A 26,151-nucleotide genomic window follows, 5' to 3' on the forward strand; every position below is an offset into this window, starting at 1 on the left:
GCACTGAATGTGGAGATATATATATATATATATATATATATATATATATATATATATATATATATATATATATATCTTAAAGGAAGTTATACCACTAGAACTGGCAATGTTCATTATAAGAACAATAGAGTAACCAAAACTCCAACACTAGTTATGATAAATCTTCTTTAAAATATTTGGTCAGGGTAGTTCATTTGACTCACAATAATGTAGCCTGTGGTTGTTGCCCTTGTTTGCCTCTGAGAGGTTGAAAGTAAGCCCCTATTGTTGCAGAAACAGGTTTTCAGAGGCAATATAACAATGCATTGCCAATTAGTACAATGCAAATGTAGCATGCATCTTTTGTATTCCTAAATCCTGCTTTCTTATTCATGTTAAATATCTGCAAATGCAGTAAACTAAAATTTCTATGACAAATGAAAATATGCTTTGCCTGTCCATCAAACCTCATTCCAAACACTGATGGATGTTTAAGATTGCTGTAACTTCCTTACCCCTACTTTGAAGGCTTTGGCCTCTCTTCTGGCCTCTGTGCACACACCTGCAAACATGTACAATTCTATGCACTCATATAGACAGAGACAGAGAGTCATATGTGACATATATACATGCAAATAAAATGAACCAATTAAATAATGTCCAGAAGGGGTGTCATTCAAAAGAAGACACTATAGGAGTTACCTTAACTTCATTTTTAAGGGAAGAGATTTAAAACTATTTTCAAGCAGCTGTTATTATACAAACAATGATGTTTACTTTCAGGTCACAAGTATGTCTTTACATGATTCTCAGCAAAAAGAAAAATATTCTTTACGATCCTTAGTCCTTGTTTGCTCTGCTAGAACAACTCTTTCTGTGTTTTCTTACATGTGAAATTTTGGTTTTAATTTTGTCCAGTGTGAAAATAAACAGAGGAAATATTTATTTTTTATTAGAAATATGCCATCATTTCAGAATTTTACAGGGTCTATACAAACCTTACTACATGGAATGACAATAATTAAGCACTCAGAAATTATTAACATGATTGTCGTGACTTACTATTATTGTTAAATATTATTCATGGCCAACCATTAATGATCTTCAATTAAAGAAAGCCAGCAAACTGTCTTTTGAATCTATAGAGAATAACATTTTAAAATTTAAAAATGAAGGTATAAAAGAACATGTGAGAAATTCTGATGAGGACCAGACAGATCAACTGAGGTTTTCCCTGAGGCCATAATGTATGGGAAAGGAACATAGTTCCTTGTCTAAAACCATGTCTAAACCAGATCTAAAAATCTTTCCTAAAACCATGCTTGGCAGAGCCAATAATCCCCTGTGTCCAGGGCCTTGAGAGCTTTGCCCCAAGTTCCTGATGTATAGGGAAGGAACATAGTTCCTTGTCTAAACCTGGGACAATTATTGGCATAGACAGTAATGGCCTGGGGCCAATGCATTGTGGGAGCTGTGGCTTCAGATCCTGAGAACCCAACTCTTCCACTGTGCGGGGCCATTGTTATCAATCCCAAGGCCACCGTGGGATCTGTCTGTAATGATCTTGAAATAACTTGTGCTCCCCTTTTACAAAATAGTTCAATTAATTTCTTGCTGACTTTGTCCCACTTACCTCCTGGAAATATTATATAAGATGTTGTACTTTTTAATAAGTTTGGTAGACATAGGCCAAAGCTTTTACAAGACCTCCTGATCCCAGACTTTTCTATGTCCTTGTCTTCTGACCTCCATGTCCATCCTCTCTCCCAGGACCTCGTCATTAAAAACTGCCTTGCTGGTTCACTTAAAAGTCCAAAATTTAAAAGATAATAATTTGTTAATAAAAAAGCATCATAGACATCATCAGTAGACTTCCTATTAGTATTTGAATTAATATGTTCACAAATAAATAAACGTGGCACAGACATAACTGAAAGAAAAAAAACAAGTGTGTTTCTAGACATAACATAGAATCCTTAGCAAAAGACTGTATGGAAGGAACAAGGCCTTGATTACATGTAAGTGTGGGTTCCCAGGGCTGGAGCCACTACAGATCTGCTGTCCAACACTGAATTACCATCTTAAAATTGCTCATATTCAAGGATCACCCAACTAGGCTGATAACGTGCTATAGACAACGATAACACAAAATGCTCCCATATTAAGTCATAGAACTGTCTTTTATTAAAGTTAGCATTTAGCTACATAAGTAAATAAAGCTAGAAATCAATATGAACATTTTCACTACTGATGTATTTAACAAGTAATGGTGGTTAAAATTAATGTACTCTCTGTAACATCTACTACTTTAACAGCTAAAATGGCTATTTCTTAACATCTTATGGGTAATTATTAACTTTGGGAAGAATAACAAAAAAGAAAATAAATGTGCAGTTTCTGGAATTTATAGTGAGGCTTTTAAAGCCAGAGACTCTGGAGGAAAACATTCTTTATTCATTATCTAAGATTTTCTGTTTAATAGCATTGCTTAAGCTTTCCGTTGGCTTTTGCCTCATCTGTATTCAAAAGACAATTGTAGACTCAATATCAGATTGTTGTAAAATTAAATCAGCTAAGCCCCATGTAGCACTTAGAGGAATGTCCAGCATATAACATGCTCTCTGGAAGGACTTATCTTTTCATGTTTTCTCACATAATAAAAATTGAACGTTGGTCAGCTAATAGGATGATTCACTGGGTAAAAGTGGTTGCTGGGCAAGCATGATGATGACTTAAGTCTAATCCCCAGAATGCATGTCAAGGAGAAGGAATTGATTCCACAAAAGGTGTCCTTTGGCTTCTACATCTGCATACACACACACACACACACACACACACACACACACACAGAATTTTCATTTAAAATGAAATAAGATAATATTGAGATAGGTAAATAAAATGCATAATTCAACTCAAAATAATTAAAATATTAAAAATAAATATAATCAGATAGTGGAAAGTAAAGACAAAAAATGATTCATCATAAATGTGTTCCTTTAATTCATGAAATAGTAATCTGATTTTTACTCCTTCCTTATATTTTGTGAGAATTTAGACGAGTGGAGCATTCATACTCTTTGCGTAGAGATTAACTACCAAGTAAATCCATTTCTGATTTTTCCTTGGTATGCATTTACATCTCACAGCTTCCTTTGTAACTAATAGGAAGTATTAGACTGAACACCAGAAAGTGTAAATGAAAACATCAGTCTTTGCTTGCTTAGCTTGAACAAACCTCCCATGTATCGCCAATTTGACTCCTTTCCCCTTCTTTAATGGTGTATTGCTTACCACTCTAGCCAGCAGTGGGACCTGGGAGAATAAGTCAATAAATATGGTAGACTAAATTCTTATGCAGTAGCCAGCTTTATGCAGAGCATCAGACAATTTATACTCTGAGGGTTAAGAAGAGTCATGTGAGGTGAACTGTGCAATCACAGGGGCAAGCTGCATGTGGTGGAAAAATCACATGGGGCAGACAAGTTGAATGTGACAAAACCATGTTTCTCAATAGAGGCCTATGTATAAGAAACAATAGCCACTTGTAATGAATTATTTGAAGTAAACTCACTTCTACCTGTCCTGCCTGGGAGGGGCCTGGAAGCACATTCCAAGTTCAATTCGGTGTTTTTGAAGAAACTGAGGTCACAAGACTCTTGTGTTTTCTTGGAGTTTTCTCACAAGAATTCAGAAATATCATCACACAACTCCATTCTTGGACTGTGTTTCTAACAATGTATTATCTACAAAATGTAATTATTTGAAAGTCATATGTTGAAAATAACAAGATTCCAAGATGTTGATTGAATTTATCCCAGAATATCACCTTTAAGAGAAAAAGGCTGTCCACTAATAAGGAAGGTGTAGTAACTACAGGAATAAGAATTACAGTATTTTAAAACATTATTTTATTTAGAAACTAACAAACTACTGTAATTGCCTCATTTCCTGATATAAGTTTTAAAGGATATTGAAAACTATTTTAGTTTAATAGTGTTACAAGCTTAACATTGAATTTCAAAACTCTCATATTTTCATGAAAAATTAGTAACAATCAAAGATCCTTGGCATACAATTTTGTCTTCTATTGATAGATATGAAATGGCATCGAAACATTTATTTTAGCCATTTTGTGAAGCTTCCTGAGAATTAAGTATGTAAAATATGCCTTATAATGCCCTCGTTTAGTGGGTATCCTATAATGAAACAATCACCTCTCTAGCTATTAGGCTGAATTAAGCACTTTACAGTTTACAAATACTTATACTCATTTATATATAAATAAAATATTCTGTAGCAATAAGGACTCAATGAATAACCTGTTTTAATTAACTAATGAGGGATGTAATAAAGCAGTAATTTAGTCTACTCATTTCAAAGAATAAATTGAAATCACTGCATAATTTTCTTAATGTTGATAAAAGATTAAAGAGATTTTTGTGGATAATTTTCTATTTGAACTCAACACTTGTAACACCAATACTTTTTTAAAGTACGATTTATGTATTCTTGAATTTAGATAGTTTTAACAACATGCTTTGGATATTACTTTACACATCATTGGGAGGATATTATTAAAGAAAAGCTTATGTTAATGAAGCCACAGTGCTGAGGTAATAGCTCCAGCCTACAGCCCAGCAAGAGAGAAATGGGACTGGACATAAGAGTAGGAGGAGTTCTTGAAGATGTACACAGAAAGTATGTAGTATTTTCCTCCAAATTTTTAATTGCAGGTTCTATGAAGAGAAAAGCAAAATAAAGTTGTATTTTATTGCCTTCCCCATATATTTTATTTGATAAAAGTCTAAAGATTGAGCCTGATAGAAAAGTGGGTGAGAAGGACATTATTATTTTGTTGAACTTTTCAGACTACCTTAAAATATCTAAACTACCTAATAACATTAATATCGTCAAAGACATGTTTAAAGCTTGAATTCAAATGTTTCAGTACAAAAGTATGTAAGTAGTAATTGATTGGAAATTTATTTTATGCTACAAGTTATTCTTGAGAGTATAATATGCCATCACTGAAATACTTAAATGATAAGAATAAAACTAGTTTTATTTCATCAACATTTATACTGATTGCAATTAAATTTATCTGTTTTTAAGCATGTTTCTCTGCATGCCTATCTACATGCCTATCTATATTCACCCACAATATTGCAGAGTGGGTATACCTCAACTTCAACTTAGCCTGACAAATATGTCAGACATATTTTGCTATTCTGATAAAAATGATGTGATTTACATATAATATACTGTTCAATGGTTTGCACACCCTGCTCATAAGACAACAAGAAAGAATACAACTAAGCAAAACAAAAATGCATGCTACCTCATCTTAAAAAATAGAAAATAGTTCAAGCTAATCAACTGTCTCACTTATCCAGAGGGACTGCTCCAGTTCCATGGGGGCTCCTCAGCCATTGGTTCACAGTTCATACATTTCCACTAGTTTGACTATTTGTCCCTGTGTTTTTTCTAATCATGGTCTCAATATCTCTTGCTCATATAGTCCCTCCTCTCTGTTGTCCATTGGACTCCTGGAGCAACACCTAGGGCTAGGCCGTGGATCTCTGCATCCGCTTCCATCAGACACTGGATGAGAATTCTATCATGACAGCCAGGGTGTTCGGCCATCCGATCACCAGAGCAGAGCAGGTCAGCTCAGGCACTCTCTTTACCACTGCCAGTAGTCTACAGCAGAGATATCTTTGTGGGTTTCTAGAGACGTCTCTAGCACTCTGCTTCTTCCTATTCCCCTGGGGTCTACATTCATCATGGTATCTCCCTCCTGATCTCCCACTCTGTTTGGGAGGCCCCCCAGGAAGTGGAGGCAGGACCTGTCCTTGTTGCATGGGCTGGCTAGCTGGAGCCTGGGGCCTATGTTGGGACACTCTTCTCAGCCTTGGTGTAGGGAGGAGGAGACTGGACCTGCCTCAGCTAAGTCTACCAGGCTGGGCTGACTCTCCAGGGGAGACCTTGATTTAGAAGAGGTGGAAATGGGGTGAATTGGGGGAGAGGGCTGGGGGTGGGAGGAGGGAGGATAGGGGAATCCATGGCTGATATGTGAAATTAAGTTAATTATAAAATAAAAATATTAAATAAAAAAATCTAAAATCTAAAAAAAAATAGAAAATAACTTTGACAGTATATGATAAATATATTTGCTACATTCTTAGACTACTGATTTAGCATTTAAAAATTATAAAGTTTAAGTTTGAATAAATAAAAAATGTGTAAATATTTCATGTAAGACTTATCTAGTTAGGGCTTCTATTGCTATGATGAAACACCATGACCAAAAGCAAGTTGCCTTAAGACCCCAGCTATACCAATCTTAGGCATATACCCAAAGGACGCTCAATCATACCACAAGGGCACTTGTTCAACTGTGTTCATAGCAGCATTATTTGTAATAGCCAGAACCTGGAAACAACCTAGATACCCCTCAACCAAAGAATGGATAAGAAAAAGTGTAGTACATTTACACAATTCTTCTTTCTAAATTTTTGTTCTTTATTGTGTATCATTGTTACACACACACATGCATACATATATTTGTATGCTAAAAATATATAAAAGCAAATATATGTATATAATAAATGTATAAAACCTGATGAGTCTGTATAGTTTTGCTTATATGTATGTATCTTAAGGGCTGATCAATTGGGATTGGATAATCATTAGGTGGTTCATAAGAGAAATATCTGTGATTGAAGAAGTAATTGCTAACTGTAAAGCCTTCTGTCATAGATGGGTTCTATAAAATTTCATCATGGCATAAATATTTCCAGTACCAAAAATGCACAATTATGACTTAAAATCTCCATTCTTTAATTACACCAGTTTTGGAGTCATTTCCTTTTTATACTCAAATTCCATTTCTTAGTAAATGTCATATAGAATTCTGTTCCATTAAACATTTTTAGTTCAGATAAAAATATTAATTAATTTTGCCACTTTTTAAGGAAAATTAACTACATTGGCAAAGCAAATGATATAGTGGTAGCCCAGCATTAAGATGAGGAAGTGGATGTGGACTCTTGTCCTAACCAAGAATCATCAGCCATTTATTCTACCTCGCAAAGGAAAAGTTAGTTTTTTTCCAACAGAGTCTCATTCTTTTTTTTTTCTCTCTAATTTGTGTTTGTTTTGTTCTTGTTTACTTTCTTTCTAAAGAAAGACAGAAATCACGGGCATGGACTTTGCCAGGTAGAGATGTGGGAAGACCCATGAGCTGCAGAAGTGGAAGCTGTGATCAGAATACTTTGAATAATTTTTTAAAAGAAAAAAGTAAGTGTTATTAAATAAAGATCACATATTTATTACATATGCATTTTCTAAGCATTTATTTTTGTGGACACGGGTACTGTAAATACTGTGTTGATATTCAGAGATTAAGGATTCTCAAGGATCATATGAATTCAGATATTTTTAAAGTCATTTTTCTCTGCTGTAAAACCTTTTTGTGAAAGAGTTGTTACTAGAATTTGAGGACAACATAAAATAAAAGGTGGACATGTTCCTTAAACATTAGAAAACAATCTGCTCCTCTGCAAAGATTGTGGCTTTATTGATGCTGAATTTTAACAAATACCGAGAAAGTATAATGCAGAAAACCTCACACTGATGCTAATATGTTCTCTTGTTGAACATAGATGCACATTTATGGGTCAAAGACAGACTCATAAGAGAACATTTTTGTTTTCCTCCCTTTTAAAAATTGATTCATTTTGTTATTTTTAAATGTGTGTGTGTGCCTGTGTGCCTGTGTGCCTGTGTGCGTGTGTGTGTGTGTGTGTGTGTGTGTGTGTGTGTGTGTGTGGTATTGTGTGTGTGTGTGTGTGTTTGTGTGTCTGTGCAAATGAGATCATGTGTCTTGTGAAGCTAGAAGCAACTGTTAGATACCCTTGGAACTGGAAGTATAGATAATTGTGAGATGTGATGTGGATGCTGAGGACCAAACTCTGGTTCTACGCAGTAGAAGTAAGTATTCTTAAATAATGAACTATTTTCCAGCCCTTAAAAGACTTGGTTTTACCAGATTTGCCAAGAACTTACCTATGGACAGTATCAGAGTCGTATAAAAATGCCCCAGGATATATACTTACAATGGTGTCTTCTGGAGATCCAAACTTCAGCCTGCAAATGTTTGAACCCCTGAGCAACATCCCTTGCCAACATTTATTTCTTGCACATCATATAAGAATGGATGTGGATCAGCTCATGCCCTTTACTTTTCTCCGTGAGTCTTCTCATTCCCTAGTGTAAAGTGTGGTAGCATACTATATATATGAAGGAAATTTTTATCAGAAAGAGAAAAAGAGAAGAAACTCTGAGAGTGAGGAGCTCCTCCTCAGGCACTTCTTTGCCTCACTTCAGCTCTGCTTACCAGATCACTAATCCCAAGCTAATGAGAAGCCTACTCAGCCATCAACACAAACATCTCTGGAAGTCAGGTTACAGGAAAAGGAATAATACCCTTGAGAAGAGAATGAATACCTCAATGAAACACTATCATTTAACAGGATTCGTAAAATTTGAATACAAGTATTATCCTTTGTGGTCTATTTCGATATCAACAGAGAAAGTAGACAGAATTGTAAGGGAAGAATTAAACATGAAATACTATGTTCAGACAGAAGGAAGATCTGTAAGAAACAAGTCATGATGGAAAAATGATTAAGCAGGATTAATGTTAAAGAAGCTGTTCAGGATGTAGTATCTTTGTGATTAACAAACTGAAAGCTGAAGAAAGTAGTCTAGTGTTCAATTCATTTTGGTGTCTGAGTCATTCTCAAACCCTGTTTAATTGAGACTAATTCTTCCGCTTAAGTCTAAATGCATTTTAAATGAACTCAATTTTATATATTTAATAAAATTATAACCTCAAAAGGTAAAAGAAATAATTACATTTTGAAGAAAAAAAAAAGAAAAGTCCTGAATGGAAAGTGTGGTGATATTTTATTTGTGCTGAAATGTGGCGATATTTTATTTGTATGTTAATAAATAGTTTGCCTGGAGATCAGAGGAAATAGCAAGCCATTAACACAAAAGTCAGGCAGTTGTAGCACAAGCCCGCCCTTAATCCGATCACTTAGCAGGCAGGGTCTTTGTGTGTTCCATGCCACAATAGGGAACAGAGCTTTTAATCCCAGTACCAATCATAGAGACCTGGAGGTCTGTACAGACAGGCAGTGACAAGGAAGTGAAGTAGCTGGGCTAAGAGCCAATGAGAGGGTAAAACAGCAAGGCAATAAAAGCGTGGGTAGACAGGAAGGTGTGGCATTTTCTAAAGCTACAGAACTGGTGAGGTAAGGTGGCTGGTGGCTATTCCTATTTCCCTGATCTTTAAGGCTTTCACCCCTATATTAGGCTCCATGTTTTTTATTTAATGAGACCGCTTAGAAATTAGTCTACAGGGAAGCATTACTTACATGAGGGTGCAAGTTATTATGGATGGTATATAGTAGGGTCTCTCTCCCTCTTACTTCAGCTTTACGTAGGGGACACCACTGACCTACGTTCTTTATCTGTCTTCTAGTGCCATTGCTCAGAACACACACCAATGTATTTGTTATAAAAGAAAATAGCACAGAAGTCTCAGGCCTTATGGTTGCATAGTCAGCTAATTATGTCATTGCCTAGTTAGTTATGTTGTAATTTCTTTTGTCATTTGTCTCTAATCAAGATCATTTACGATATCCAGATTGTAATTCAGAAGAACTAGAAAAGTCATTGTTCTTTTAAAATCATTTGCACAGGGGAAAAGACTAACACTGAAGAGATAAACAAGATTTAAATTAATGGAATAAAACAAACTACATTTCAGAGACACTTAGGGATGGTTATTTTGATGAATAGAATGGCTAGAAAATAAATCTTGGCATGGTTGCATTTGTACTTGGCACTGGGTTGCATGGAACCACACAGAAGACCAGGAGAGGATATTTCAAGCTTCTCCTAGAAATGTCCTCAAACTCAAATAACGTCTGTGGTATCAGGAGCTTACAAGCCACCACTTTGGGTTTTCACTGGAGGAAGGAATGGGATTCTTTAACTTTCTGATTTTGAATGTTCAGAGGGAAAACCAGATCTCATATACCAGCCAGGTAAGCAAGCTCATTTCCTGTCAGTTCCATTCATAAATTGTATCTATATTAGCAAGGAATACAAACAGTCTCTGAATATAAGATGTTGAAAAAAACAAATCAGGCTGTTTTTAGTAGTTGATTATACATGGATTCTAGCTAGTAATAATTTCCTGATCAGAAAATAAGGTGACCTACACAATGCTGACAGTGTGAAAAAAAGCTTTTTTTTAAATATTTCATAATTTCTGTCTGCCTAAAATAGATTGAATTTTACCTTTTCCCCATTTTTTCTACATTGTATTCATTTATCTGCTTTTCCTCTTTCTGTCTCCTATGTTCCTGAATCAACCTAACAGTATATTTCTATTCACCTCCACCCCTATATTGCTGCAGAATAACTGCAGTTCTTACAAGCACATGTTCGTAAGTCCTGCGTATTTGCATCCTGCCCACAGCTATCTTTCCACCACCACCAAATCTGTCAAGTTATGAAACCATCTTTGTCCCTATTTTATTAAAGTTAAATGGTCACTCTATCATCTCAAAAGATCACAGGTACCTTAAATAAGATGTGATGTGTTGGGGGCTGGAGAGATGGCTCAGCAGTTAAGAACACTGACTGCTCTTCCAGAGGTCCTGAGTTCAATCCCAGCAACCACATGGTGGCTCACAACCATCTGATGAGATCTGGCGCCCTCTTCTGGCCTGCAGATATACATGCAGACAGAATACTGTATACATAATAAAAAAAAAAAAAAAAAAAGATGTGATGTGTTTATCGTTGATCATGCTGAATAGAAAGCAGTCAATAAATGGTAAGTGCTATTGTTCACTCCATTATAGTTCTATATTTTCACACAGTGTTAAATTATTCACTAATTATTATTAAAAACTGCAATTAATTCACAAAGAAAGCTTTTAATTCATTTCCATAGTTAGTTTTGATATGATATTCTTTAACTGTAAGAAATCTTTTTATTATGATTAGTAAAAATACATAACTTTTAACACAATCTCCATGTTATCCAAGGAAGCACAGCTTATTTCCTCCTTGTCACATGTTCTTGACCATCTGACTTTCTTCTGAGCTATCCTATCAGATCAGGAAGATGTATCTTCAGGCAAGCTTCTTCAACAAGTGGACCACTAAGCTCACGGCAGAATGTACAAGGGAGGGTCCCTTGACTTTGAGTTTGTGTTGCTATTGCCTCACAATAATTATTTTTATTTAGAAAATCTGCAATACTTTAGAGTCTGATATAACTATATTCACGATCATTAAAAGCAATTATGAAATAAAAATATACTTCATACTCTATTCCCCATGTGTAATGAAAGCACTCATAGATACCCAGTGCTTTTTCTAAGGGAATGTTGCACTTCTCAGCTCTGAAGAATATACATTAAGAAAATAAGAATAACACTACGATTTGATTGTGAGATTGACACACTAGAGAGGAACAGATACAAACTATATATACTTGATATTATAAGGAAAGATGACAGACTCATTACAATGTTCAGTAAGCTGAGGGTTTCAGCCATGGGATCTTATCTTATATGAATCTATATTCATACAAATAACATCCATATAGAAATATAAAAATGTTTAAAGTAAAATGTCACTTTAAATAGAATTCTTCAACCAAATATCACTGATAGTCCTATTCCATCCTGGTTTCAAATGAACAATTCAGGTGGACTTACAGAACATTCACAACAATTTTTGGTATATAGAGGTAAAGGCAGTTTTTACTCACTATCATTATCCTTTTTCCTCCCATCAAGAATCAATTTAAATCAGAATTTGGATTGCATAGTGTCTCAGATCTTTCATAAGTGGGCCTTAGCCAGGGTCTTTTTAGTTTGCTGTGGAATATTAGTTGAAGATGTGTTACATTTGTTTATGCTGTGGAACATTTGTTTAATGATGCAAAGATGTATTGCATTCTTTTAGGCTGTGTTTGTTCAACTCTGAAGCTGTGTTACTTGGCCTGTCTAAAACACCTGATTAGTCTAATAAAGAGCTGAACAGCCAATAGATAGGCAGGAGAAAGAAGTAAAGAAAGGTACATAGAACAGAGAAAGATAGAAGCCCAGAGGCAAAAGGTAGATGGGATAATTTTAGCTAAAGAAAATCTGGCTAAAAAGAAGCCAAACTAAGGCTGGGTGTTTATAAGATAATGATAAGACCCTGTGTATTTATTTTTGAGCAGGGTGGTAGGCCCTCAAAAAGTGTAAAAAAGAAAACAACTACATTTTGGCACCCCATGTTGGGTGCTCAAATGTTGTTTTTCATTAATTACAGTAGCTGCTCCTTAAGCAACTGCTGCCTATATCAGCAATTTGAACTTCACTGCTACCAGCAGCAGTTTAACTGCACTGACTGGAGCCATGAGGGATTTCTTTACCCTCAGGCATCAGCTCTATCACAGCCACTAAAGGAAACTTTATCTAGATCTCTATCCCTCTACAGAACTCAGGATTCAAAGGTTGAGGTGAAATTTTGCTGGCTCAGAGAGGTTAAATAGCAAGTAGCTCACCTTCTCTCCTACTTGCGTCTCTCAAAAACACAGGGTGTCCTTCTGTTCAGCCCTGACTTAAGAACCCTAGCTAGACAGGGCTCCTCCCTACCACTTTCTGTCAAATTGTTGCTGACTCAGCCTCCTGACCCCAGGTTAATTTTGTTTAATTAAAAAAATGTAACATGTCTTTGCATCGTTAAAATAATATTCCACAACATCAGTTCATTAGTATAACAAAAACTACAGTAAGAATGGAGAATGACAGTTGGCTTTGGGAAATGTAATAAAGTAATATTTGAAACTGCAAATGCTGATGTAATATATGTACTAGATTTTGGAATTGCAATTGTTGGGACTTGGTATGTGACTGTGGATGTGTAGAATATATTGTGTCAATCCTCATCAGAAAGGGTGACCAAAACAGTTCACATTCATATGGGAAAGAGACAGTTCATCTTCACAGCTTACTCTAGGGCTATGTTAATTCTGTTCTATTACCATGAAGTCCAAAGGGACCTTGATTGACTTGACATTCTGCAAACATTTGCAAACATTACCCTGAGTCACTGCATTGATGACATTGTGCTAAGCCAATTGTTGTGGAGACAAATGCAGATAGTTTTGGATGTCCTTGTGAAAGGAATGAGTTGCAAAATCTTTGACATAAATCTAAGAAAGATTTAGGGGTCTTCAACATGACAACAATTTTGAAATTAGTTAATCTCTGATATATCAGATTGTCCTTTCTGTTGTAATGAAATGGCAGAAAATTTGACATAGCTATTTAATTTGGGAAGTACCATGTAATATTTGTTTAGCATGAAATATATTAAATGAATTTCCAACCCCTTATTTGGTTCCATGGATGAATTTCAGCTTTCACTGATGTCTGTCAGAGAAGACTGGCTTTATAACAGTTTGGGACTGTCCGATAAATTGATTTTGCCATTCAAGTCAGGCTGGTTCTATGATTCTACACAAAGATACTAGTTGACAGCTGATGACAAGGTCCGTGGACAGCAGAAGATATTAAAACATGTCTCTTAGAAGGCTACTTTGTACAAATAGAAAGATCTAGCCATTGAACATCAGGTGTTCATATTACAGGCATTAACCATAATGAGTTTGATGGTTTTAAATCAGTCATATAAAAATGTTCTGGAACACTTCATTAAATTCTGGCAATGGTTTATTCATACTATCACCAGGCCATGTGTGGAGTATTTAAATGAATTCTACAGATAGACAATTCTTGCATTTAACTGTGTTTGCACTCAAGGTTCATTCAGCTATGATTTATGAATCTACATGTTTTCCTGTGATACGCTGATAGAAAAAGAAAAACATGACCAGAACCCACATCTTGAGTAATTTGTCTCTACGTAATGCTTGAATTAAGGGCAAACTGTTGTGTTACCATTCAAGAGTGTCATAAATTCATGGTGGTATACAAGGAGACATTCTCATAATATTTTCAGTTATCTCATTGATAAGAAAGAAATATTAGCCTTAAGTTAGAGTCATGCATAGAAATGGGTCAATGGTTTTCATATATTTAAGGAAAGAAGAAAAAAGATTATGATGGAAAATAGGGGGTGGTGTAGCACACTCTGTTACAGTCTTATTGTTTTTGTTTGTTTGCTTTTGAGGGTTGTTTCCTGTTTTCCAGGAAAAGTTTTCTCCATGTAATAACCTTGGCTACCCTGAAACTCACTTTGTAGACCAGGTTGACCTCAAACTCAGAGATCCACCTGCCTCTGCCTCCCAAGTACTGGGATTCCTGGCTGGTTCTTACTGTTTTTATTTTTGTTTTTACCAATGTATATAATGGTTTGAAACAACAAAAATGTCTGCTTCTATAGGCCCAAAGTCTAAAATTGGTCCTGATAATATAAAATAAAAACGTTGAAAAGGCTGTAATTTCCTTTTTAAGATCAGAGAGGTTAGTTTGTTCCTAACTCTTTTAGATTGCAGTCCTTGGCTTAGAGCCCTCATTCTATTTAAAAACCAGCCACAGTGAGTGAATATTGAAGTCCTTCCTATAGTCACCTCTCTGTCTCTGTGTCTCTCTGTCTCTGTTTCTTTCTAGCTCTGTCTCCCTGTCTGTCTCTGTCTATATCGTTGTCTCTGTCTCTCTGGCTGGCTGTCTCTGTCTTGTTGTCTCTCTCCTTTACTTTCCATAAGAATACATATAGTCATATTGGAACTATCTGGATATTGTGTAGTGTCATTACAGAGTCAGTTAATGAGCTGTCTTGATTCCATCTCCTTTGCAGAGTATCTAGTAGCATTCACAGCTCCCATAATTTACAATATCACAACTTGGATCTCTTTTATGGGGTTATCTAGTTTGCTTTCTATTGCTGTCATAAAACACAATGACAGAAAGCAACTTGGGGAGGAACAGGTTTATTTTGTCTTACAGATTATCTTCTATTATGAGGGGAAGGCTGTGCAGAAACTCAGTTCAGAAACCTAGAGACCTGAACTGAAGCAGAGACCATGGAGGGTTACTGCTCATTGGTATATTCTTCATGGCTTACTCAGTTTGCTTTTGTATTTCTCAGGACGGGCTTTCCGATGATGTCACTGCCCACATTGATCATCTATCAAATGAATGTCCCTACAGACTTGCCCAAAGGCCAATCTGACGGAGCCAATGTCTCAGTGAGCCTCCCTAATCACAGGTGACTATATTGAGTTGCCAAAAACCTAACCTGGACTTGGCAGAAGCATTATTCTTCATACTATACATGTTGGTATTCTTGTAAAAATGGATCCAGCAGGTCTAGAATTGAGGCCCTATCTACTCCACTTGAGAGCTTCTGACGTAGGAATCATGATTCTGTTTAGTTTTATGGTTCCCTCGCAAATCAACAACTTGTGGTTTAAGCTGCAGTTTTAACAGAAGAAACTGGTAACTTTTCATGGCCACTCACATATAGCCATATTCTGCATTGTCTCTTATTCAAATTTTATGCAATCTTCCATGTAATTTTTAAAAGTTTATAAAATTCATTATATTATTATTTAATATAATATATTGGCCAAGGTATTAGGCTTGGTATTCAATGAGATGTTGTTTTGAATTGTGATTTCTGTATTTAATAATTCTGTGGCCTATGATAGTATATTTCAAAAATGTGTTTATTAGTCATATGAAAAGCAAAAACAATAATACCAATGTAGAATATTAATTAGAAGTTATAGAAGTAAATGTATGAAAAACAGACAGACAAGTCTTCATTAAATTATAGCTGGTGTTATTTATGCTACAATTAGGTATGTTACCTTACCACTGAAGACCTGTAAGGATAGAGTACTTACATTAAATGAACTAACATATTCATAGTAGTTCTATTTTTCTACTTTCTAGTACCTGTAATACTTTGTGTTTAAAATACACACTCAGTCATAATCAGAAAAAGCCCCTAAAATCACTCATATTGTCAGTGAAAATATTTGTGATAATATTTGTTTAATGATTCTCAGTATTTGTGTTTATTGAATTATAGGCTGTCTTTGAAAATGGCTCGGATACCATAACTGCTGTATAAATAATTGTAATGGCCATGGGGAAACTCCAGAGAGTACTGGGGTCATGAATACAGATGATCCAGATCAGTACCAAGGTGATTAGGACAATAATAAATAGTTCTGGGTGAAAATAACACGAAATCCATGACTGTTGGAAATAATGGGCACAGTCGAACTTTAGAAAGATGAAATTTCCTATAGCACAAATTCAGCACAGCTGCAGTCACACTGGGCTGCCCTCATAGCCGTGTACTGTGACATTTAGCTCATGCCTAGACCTTTGTTATACTCAGTGATGTAATTACAAGGTACAATACTGAGTGTTTGGAATATTAAGCATGACATGCTGAACAAATGAGAGAGCAGTTATATGTGGATGAGATTTGTAATAAGCTTTGCTTCCTTACCTCTGACTTGCAGAGCAAAAATCTGACAAACTTGATGTGGCCAAATCATGAACTAAGGCTCATGATGGAAGCCGATATTAAAAGATTATTAATGTTAAATTTGAGGAAGAATTAAAGAAATGAAGAAGACTCACTAGGTTCTGAGTCCCATCACACACACTCTGCTGGCTCAAGGAAGCTACAGTTGGTCTAAGACAACGTTTTGAATGATAGTTCCAGGAATATTTCATAATAGTATCTCTGATGGAGATTTAGCTCAGTGGTATAGTACAAGCTTTGCATCCTCTTCCCTAAAAAGGCAATGTCTTGGAGCTTATAAGAACAAATATACTGTCTGAGATGAGATTATTCTTTGTAATCTATTAGATTTTTTTCACACGTGCATATTTATGCTTTTATGATATTGGACTGCCCTCATCACGAATGTTAGTTCACAGTTGAAAACAGTTTCACCTTCAAAATCACTTTACAATGTGTGAGAGTTACCAAGCACTATTTGCCTTATTAGTATCTTTGGCAGTGAATGTCAGGAGAAGAAATCATACCAATTCCTGACACAATAAGTGTAATTAGCACTTTTCTTGGGTGCTAAAAGATTTTTAGACTTGATTTCCAAAATTGCTTGGCTTTAGGACTATTAATCTTGTTAGGACATGTAATACAATCTGCCTCCTCACCATGTGTGTCAAATATGCTTATCTTGTTGTATATCATATTTGCTTTAGGATTTCATCCATCACTAAGAAAAGTCAGGGCAGGAACAACCAGGCATAAACCTGGAGGCATAAGCTGATCTACAGGCTGTATAGGAATTCTGCTAATTGGCTTGGTCCTCATAGCTTGCTCATTCTTCATTTAAAGAACCCAGGACCACCAGCCCTGAGGGATTGTACCCACAGTGGGCTGTGCTCTCCAGTATCAATCACTAATTAAGAAAATGCCCTCCAGGCTTGCATACAGACAGGTCTTATGGAGGTATTTTCTCAATTGAGATTCCCTCCACTCAGATGGCTTTAGCTTATGTCAAGTTTATAAAAAACTAGCCAGGACAATATCAAGGTGACAAGAATTAAAACACAATTTCTATTAATTTGTTTTAAATTGTTTATGTTAACAAATTAAAAATCTATAAACCATATTCAATGTATCAGATGTCATTATTTTCTATTTCTTTTGTTCTTTTCCTAACAAATATTTTACTGTAGTTTGAGAGTGTGAATGTATGTGTGTGCGGTTTTAATTTAATGTCTACAGTGTGACAATTAGCTTGAATCAACCCAAACTAATCACTCATCCTCAGATATGTTTTATACAACAGACATTGAAGAGATAGGTGACAATAAAATAATTATAGATAAGCATTTTGTTGCTTTAATATATAATATTACTCTACATGATAAATTTAAATTCCAAGGACACTTTCACATAACAGTTTAATGTGGTCTTAATTGCTTTCTCTTTAGGAGAATTATCTTTTGACACAAAAGTAAGTGCTGCTGCGTCACTTCAGAACACTACTGCAGACCACCAGATGGCATCTTGGCAGCTTCCAGTTAGATCCACACCCCTGGATCTACATACTACGGGAAACAGAAGAACACGGTTGTATTCTGTCAACAGTCCTGACAAATCACCTGCCATGTGGCACCTGACTAACAGTGAGATCTCTGGGAGCCATGGTGCTCTTGCTAACCACCACCATGCAGCCTGGGAGCCATCTCAGGGGAAACCAGCTAAGCTCGTCTATAAGCTCAGATTGCTCATGGATCCATTTTAAGCATCCAAGGATAAATAGTACCAAGTATTTCAAATGACTAGTAATACTAATTGTCTTATGTTAAGGCTTCATTTTTATGTTTCAGTCATTGTTATCTTCCTTCTCCTTTACTTCTTCTACCTCTTCCTCCTCCTCCTCCTCCTCCTCCTCCTCCTCCTCCTTCCTTTTATATAGATGAGCTAAACACTGTGTAAAGATGGTAAACTATTTAAGTTGCCGACACTAAAGTGCTAACATGAACAACCAGTATATTTGTTTGGTCACACATCCTGTATGTAAAAACTCACCGGAAATAGTCAGCACTGACAGTACTTGACAGAGGCCCATTGTTTATACTTCCAGCGTCTCTGAGAAATGGACTCCGCTTCTAGTTTACCAATGTATGTTTAAGTTAAGCCTTTCTGAAAAAAAAAAAAGCTTATTTTTAAAAGGCCAATGATGTCCGTTTTGCTAACATTTTTATTGATATCTTTTTGTAAACCAATTAAAGTAGCAACAAATACAATAATTTTCAAAACAAAGCTTACACAGTTTAATTTTCCCTGAATAAGGAAAGCAATTGGCAACCAGGTCAAAATGAGGTATTGAATGTGATAATAAATGTGATTTTAACAATTTGAACTTAACTGTAATGATTAATTTGGGTGCCATGAGTTTACTGATTCTAAAATGCAAAGTGCATAAAATATCCTTTCTCAAAGCACACACGAAAAAACAAATGAAGGCACCACTTCTAAATAAATGTAAGTGATTTGTAAAAATAGTATAAATAAGTATTGTAAGAGTTTAAAGTGGTACTTTGTAGACGAATTTCTCAATCGTCTTATTAAATAAAAAACATAGAGCCAGAAATAGGGGTTAAAGCCTGAGAGAGATCAGAGGAACAAGAACAGCCACAGCTAACCTTCCCTCACTAACTCTGCAGCTTGCAAATGTGAGCTACTTCCTGTCTACCCACGCCTATATACCTTGCTCTTCTGCCATCTGATTTGCTCTTTCTGTCCAGCTACATCACTTTCTCTTCCTGCCCAGCTCTGTCACTTCCTGTCTGTCTGTACAGTCCTCCAGACCTCCATGGTTAACTAGTGTTGGAATTTAAGGCAGGTGCTACCACACCTGGCTCTGTTTCCAGTGTGGCCTTGAATTCAGAGATCCAGATAGATCACTGCCTCCCAAGTGATAGGATTAAAGGTGTGTGCTAACATTGCATGACTTTTGTGTTTACTTATAATGGCTTGCTTTTTCCTCTGATTTCCAGGCAAGGTTTATTTATTAAAGCACAAATAAAATATCACTCCAGTAGTTACTAAAAATAAATATGTATCATAAGTAAGGAAAGTTAAAGTATTTTCTAATTCCATTGGTTGATAAAATACTTTGATAAAATAATATTTCTACAAGTTGATAGGAATTCCAACCACACCCCACGGTTGTGCATGCCTATCGGGACACTTAGTTATCTCTGCCTGGTCATTTCCTGGTCATACCTCCTGTGTGACGCATGCCCCATGCTTAAGTGGTCACATAGTCGCGCGGACTCTCGTGGACATGACGGCATGATCTCTACATGTGAGCCTGTGTGTGCAGGAGCACCCTGGCCTCTATAAGGCAGCGCCATGTTTCCCCAGTCTCTCTCCTTCTGCTCCTCTCTTTCTGTGTTTCCTCTCTGCCAGGCCTCTCTCTCTCTCTCCCTTTCCCTCCTAATAAAGCTCTCAAAGGTACCACTGGGTTCTGTTCACGGTAGTGATCTTTCCATGTCGTAACCAGCTCCAGCCACCAGAGCCATTTTATTTTCAGAAGTCTTTGAGAGTTTCATACAATGATTGTACTTACTCCTTCCAACAACTCCTGCCACAGCTACTTTTTTCACCTTCATCTTTCAACCCACCAATTTAAAATTTTCTTCTTCTCATTTTTCCCCCATTGAGTCCATTTTGTTTCTTGACTACTCTTGGGAACTGGCATTGCCCTGGAATGTGTTTGAACCACCAGGGCGCACATCATTAAAGCAAACTGATTTTTATTCTCCCACCCACTCTAAAATGTCAAGAACTTCTCATCCAGTGACTGGATTCCAAACCCACATTTCTCAGACTGTGCTGGAATTCCGTCTGCCTTAAGCCTGTGCAAGTCTTGTTCATGTTGATGCTATTGCTGACTATATATGTGTTACTTCTCAGTTGTGTCTGGAAAAAAAAATCTGTTTCCTTTTCCTTGAAGTTATCCACTGTCAAATGTCATCCAAGGATAAATCATGGGAGGAGAATTATGAGTTCTTGTGAGAGAACAAGACAAGAGACTTGTGACTTCAGTGCCTTCAAAACATGTAATTATTTTTGGAATGTAGTTAGTGCTCCCCTCAGATGCAGTGGACAGGAGTGAGTTTACTTCACACTATGCACTGTTGTTGCTGTTGTGATTGAATACACCTCTATGGAAAAACATGCTTTTGCCACACCTGGTTTGTCTACCACACACACCTTGTCAGCCACATGTGACTTGCTCTTGTAATTGTACACTTTATTCATGTGGCTCTTCTTAACCATCAGAGTGTAAATTGTCTGATGCTCTGAATGAAGTTGTCTATTGCATGAGACTTTTGTCTGCCTCTCTCTTGGGCCCCACTCAGGTGTGTTGTATCTTCATCAATTAGGTGTTATGTTCAAATTCTAGAGGGTTGCCAATAATACTGTCAGTAGCTTACAATTTTGGGGGGTCAACAGGACAAAGGCCCACAACTTAAAAAGAAGTAGCCCATCCTTGGTACTGGAATTTGTATTTGGTAACGTAGTGTAAGACCTTAAGTGGGAAAGTTACCTTCCGACTTCTCACAGGGTAACTTAATTAAAAGACTTTCTATATATGTGTGCATTTTAGAAAGCTTCTACAGAAGTAGATTTTCATGTGTATTTCTGAAAATCCTTTAGTATTAGGTATCCTTCCCCGTATTGTCTCCTCTACCTTGCCCACCCAATCTTCACCATAATTTAATTCTTTCTCTTCCGTTATTACCCATCAACCCTTTAATAAAACTAAGTATAAAATATTTTGAACTCTTTATTGAGTATGCCTTCACCTACAACCCTATAGAGTATGATCAGAAATAGTAGTTAGATAAAATACTTACTATTTCTGAGTTACCAGTGAAAATGTATGTATTTGCCTGAAAGTTTTCATAGGTTTGCTTCTGTAAGCAGTAGATTTTATTACGGATTTGCTCTGAAAATCTAGGGTATGAAAGGAATACAAAGCTAAAATATTTATCCCTGTTTCTATATTTATGTGCCGAACTTTAACTTGCTGTTGGTTGTGTGTGTGTGTGTGTGTGTGTGTGTGTGTGTGTGTGTATATATCTCTAGAATAAAAACATATGTATAATAAAACACTTGGGGTAAGGACAGGTGAGTTAAATGGCTTATCAAACCTACCTCTTTGATTTTTGATATTTTGATAGATTGAGACTCTTAAATTATAATTATGACAAAGGTGGCTGTGAAGAATGATTGTGGTCAATGTATTGATAAGAAAGGATTGTACCAACCCCGTGGAAATCAGTGCAGAGATTTTTTAAAAACCTAAAGCAGGACAATCTTTCAAAGTGGCTATAGCTCTACTAGACACAAAGCAAAAGTGTCTTCCTACAGAGATATTTTCACATCATTGTTTGCCACTGCCCTGTTCACAGTAACAAGAAAATAGTAACAGTCTAGATAGTCATTAATATATGACTGAATAATGAAAATGTGATAACTATACACGATAGAATTATATTCAGTACAAAATATAAAATTATGAAATTCATGGGTATATTAGTCACTGTTCTTTAAAGGAACATGGTCCAAGTAGTGCATCATTGGTTGCTTGGACCCTGCCTTGTAAGTCAGTCTAATGAACCCTTTTAAATATACATTTATTCTATTGGTTTTGATCCTTAAAACACAGAAATTGTCAAACACGGAGCTAAATACCTCATCAGTCCCAGTGTGGTGTAAGGACTGGAAGATTCATAGAGTGTTACTGGTCTTCAATCCAAACTGGAATGTTGAAGATGCTGAGTTCTAATATTAGAAATGAATTGTGGCAGAAGTGATGACAGCAATATCAAGATGTCATCGGGGCACATTAAGTTGCCAGCACATTGTGAAGACATGCAGGGAAATAAGTCAAAACTTCTCTTTGTTAGAATTCCTTTTATCTGGACTACCACCAGATGTTACTACCTGTATTTACAGTGGATCTCCTCAGTTAAATTAAAGTGACCAAGAATGTGCATAACAACTTGTTTATTCTTTTATTCCAGAATCAACTATCAATTAAGAAGAATGGATTAAACTGAAAAAATTATATTATGATAATACAGGTCCAAAAAGATAAATGTTGCATGTTTTCTCTAACAGATCTACCTGAGCTTTCAATATTTATACATGTATAAAGATGTGGTATTAATCATGAATAGATAGTGGTCATGGAAGTAGAAAGAGACTCATGAGAATGGGAAGAAAGGCTTTAAGTAGTGGGTTGCATAGCACATGAAATATGGAAACAGAAACAGTCCTAGAAGGGAAGATATGTTTTTGTTGGGGATTGGTAACAGAGCACACGTGATAGGAAAGTGGAAAGGGGAATACTGGTGCTCACAAGAGCACATGAAGAAAGCTGGGAAAAGAGATGAGGGAGACTTGGATAGAGGAGAATAAACCAACATTATGTATGAATATGCCATCAAGGGGCTGGAAATGGCTTAGTGGTTAAGAGTACTAACTGCTGTTCCAGAAGACCTGGGTTCAGTTCCCAGAACCTACATGATGGTTCACAACTATCTGTGACTCCAGTTCCATGCAATCTGACACTTTTTTCTGGCCGTCTTGGGCACCAACCCTGAAAGAACACATAGAAATACAGGCACAGAAAACACACATACATATAAAATGAATAAATAAGTTAAAAATATTAGACAGTGCCATCAGGAAACTTACTACTTAATATGCAAACTAAATTTTTATACAAAATAAATAAAGTAAAAAGGAAATGGTATGCTAAAGGACTGAGGACTGTCCTTAGAGTTTGTATCTCAGTATGTGGATACTTCCTACCTCAATAAGCACAGACACGCCAAAAGTATCTCCTGCAGATTTGGTGCTATGTCACACATAATTCCTCATTAGTGCTGACCAAAGGGTGTGTCTTCACATTGTTCAATCAAGAAAAGAAAGCATGTACCTGACCTAAACACAAAGAAAACACCAAGCTCTTATTTCAGATGGCCAAGTATCTATGTGTTTAAAAGCTGGGAGTTAGTATGTTGAAGACAAGTTTCTTTTATTAAAAATCCCTTCCAGAAAGAGCATTCTTAAATTACCCATTATCTGCAGTGTGGGTAGAATCAGCCTTCAGATAGGATCTTGTTTATACCATGTTTCCACTAAATACTGGAATGCAACAAACTGCACCCTCTAGGTTGTCTTCCTCAACTCTGCTCAGACTTCTGGTGACCTCAGTTCTTTTATAAATGAATGGAAACTATCACAGCTATATAAGTGGCCTCCCTCTGCACTCTAGACTTGTTCCAGAGCTATTTCACTACTGGATTGCATAGCAAGAACCAAGATTGTTGTTCTTTGCTCTCCAAGACTTTCCCATCACCATTAAAAATAAGATAAAACTTTGTTCACTGAAGTAATTATACATGGCTCCTATCAATATTCTCTTAATATTTTTTAATTCTTATTTTGTACAATCTACTAACAGCTGTCAGTACAACACTGTAAGTCATGGAAAACAGATCTAACCTCTTCTCATTCCAACTTAATTACTTACACTCTCCAGTTTTGGCTACTACAAATAATTGTAGTATTCTCTGCTGGGAATGCTGTGAATGTGTTGCTCTGACTGATTGATAAATAGAACACTGATTGGCCAGTAGCCAGGCAGGAAGCATAGATAGGTGGGATAAGGAGAGAGGAGAATTCTGGGAGGTGGAAGGCTGAGTCAGGAGACCCTGCCAACCGCCACCATGAGAAGTAAGATGTGAGGTACTAGTAAGCCACAAGCCACGTGGCAACTTATAGATTAATAAAAATGGGTTAATTTAAAATGTAAGAACTAGATAGCAAGAAGCCTGAGCCATTGGGCCAAACAGTTTAAATAATATAAGCGTCTGTGTGTTTATTTGGGTTTGAGTGGCTGTGGGTCTGAGCGGAACTGGAGAAAATTCCAACTACAGTTCTCTGCTTCTACTCTTGTCAATATTCTAGAGGCAGTGGGTTCTGGGAGAATAGATCTGATAATGAGTCAGACTAAAGTCTTATGAAATAGACAGCTTTATGTAGAGCATCAGACAATTTATACTCTGAGGGTTAATAAAGGTCATATGAGTAAAGTTCACATAAGTTCAAGCTGTATACAATTGCAAGGACAAGCCACATGTGGCAAAAGGCCCTGTTTTTCCATAAAGGTGTATTAAAGGATAGTTTAAATGTTTGATTGACTAATAGTAGCAAGCAGTAATGAGCAATATGATGTAAACTCACTCTTGTCAGTTGCACCTGGGAGGAGCATAAAAACACATTCCAAGAACAATTCCATATATTGAAGAAACTGTCAGAAGACTCTTGTTTTCTTGGTGTGTTCTCACAAGCATGCAGAATCCTCCTCCAATGACTCCATGCCTAGACCATGTTCTGATACACTCCTTACAGTTTTACTCAGTTTCTCTTTCACTTGTTGTAATTACTATGTTTCTTTCTTTTAGAAATATTTAGTCATGAATAATACTATAGATTAAAATAATATATAGTCTCTGAAGCACATTCAATTTACCGAGGACAAAAATTCAATACTCCAGATGTTTTATGTGTTAGCTTTCTAAGTAACAAAACTCATTGGAATAAAATTACATGGTTTGATGTGGTGCATACATGGGCTGCAAAGAGGGTACCCCGAGAGAAATTCAGATAAATAGATCTTAAGCTTTAAGCTGTTTGTGCAGAGAGTGGATACAAATGGTACCAGAGGAAGTTAGTTTAAGCTGTTTGTGCAGAGAATAGTACAAAGGATGGCTAATAAAAAGTTAGCTTGGGTTGTTTGTATGGAGATTAGAGACAAATGGTGAGGAAGAAAGTTAGCTCAAGTTATTTATGCTAAGATAAGTTACTAAAAAACAGGAGATGGTGTCAGGACATAAACAACTTGTAAATAAGGTGACCTTTAAAATGATTGGTTGGTTCCTTCACCCCCTCCTAGGGTTCTGAGGTTTTTTTGGTATAAAAGAGGCTTACTGCCCATCAATAAACGAGTTCTTGTTTGACTTGACTCCCCGCTGCGTCTGATTGTCTTTGGGTAAGAGGGAGGCTGGGAAATGGGCCAGCAGGTGTGCACTTGCCTTTCCTCAGTTCCAGGCCACCTCTTTACAGGTGACCTAAGTTCCCGGTGGGGCAGGCCCCAACAGTTTGATATCCATCTTTGGATTGTAACTTCTTGTTGAAAAGTTATTTAACCTTTGTGTTTATTTGCTTATTTTGTGTGTGGCTATGGAGATCAGAGGACAGCTTGGGAATGGTAGTCCTTTCCTTTACCGTGTGTTCCAGGGATTGGAGTGAAGCAATAAGCACATTTGCTCATTGAGACATCTCATCAACCTATTAAATTCTTAAATGTTTTGTGTCCCAATTATGTTATATGTACAATGGGACTACTGTTAGTGATACATTCTCAGGATGACTTTGAGATTAAGAATGAGCATATTCAGAGTTCTTAGAACCATATCTAACATCACATTAGTGAAGGGCTTCATGGTCTAAATGTTTCAGTGATTTGATTTTTTTCCT

At 36.3% G+C, this 26,151-nt stretch overlaps 1 pseudogene; it reads left to right on the forward strand.

Annotated features, from left to right (window-relative positions):
- The first annotated feature begins 16,205 nt into the window (after positions 1-16,205).
- Positions 16,206-26,151, forward strand: part of LOC131923203 (heat shock protein HSP 90-beta-like) — a 33,388-nt pseudogene continuing 23,442 nt past the window's right edge.

The sequence above is a fragment of the Peromyscus eremicus genome, chromosome 13, assembly GCF_949786415.1.
Source record: "Peromyscus eremicus chromosome 13, PerEre_H2_v1, whole genome shotgun sequence".
NCBI lineage: Eukaryota > Metazoa > Chordata > Mammalia > Rodentia > Cricetidae > Peromyscus > Peromyscus eremicus.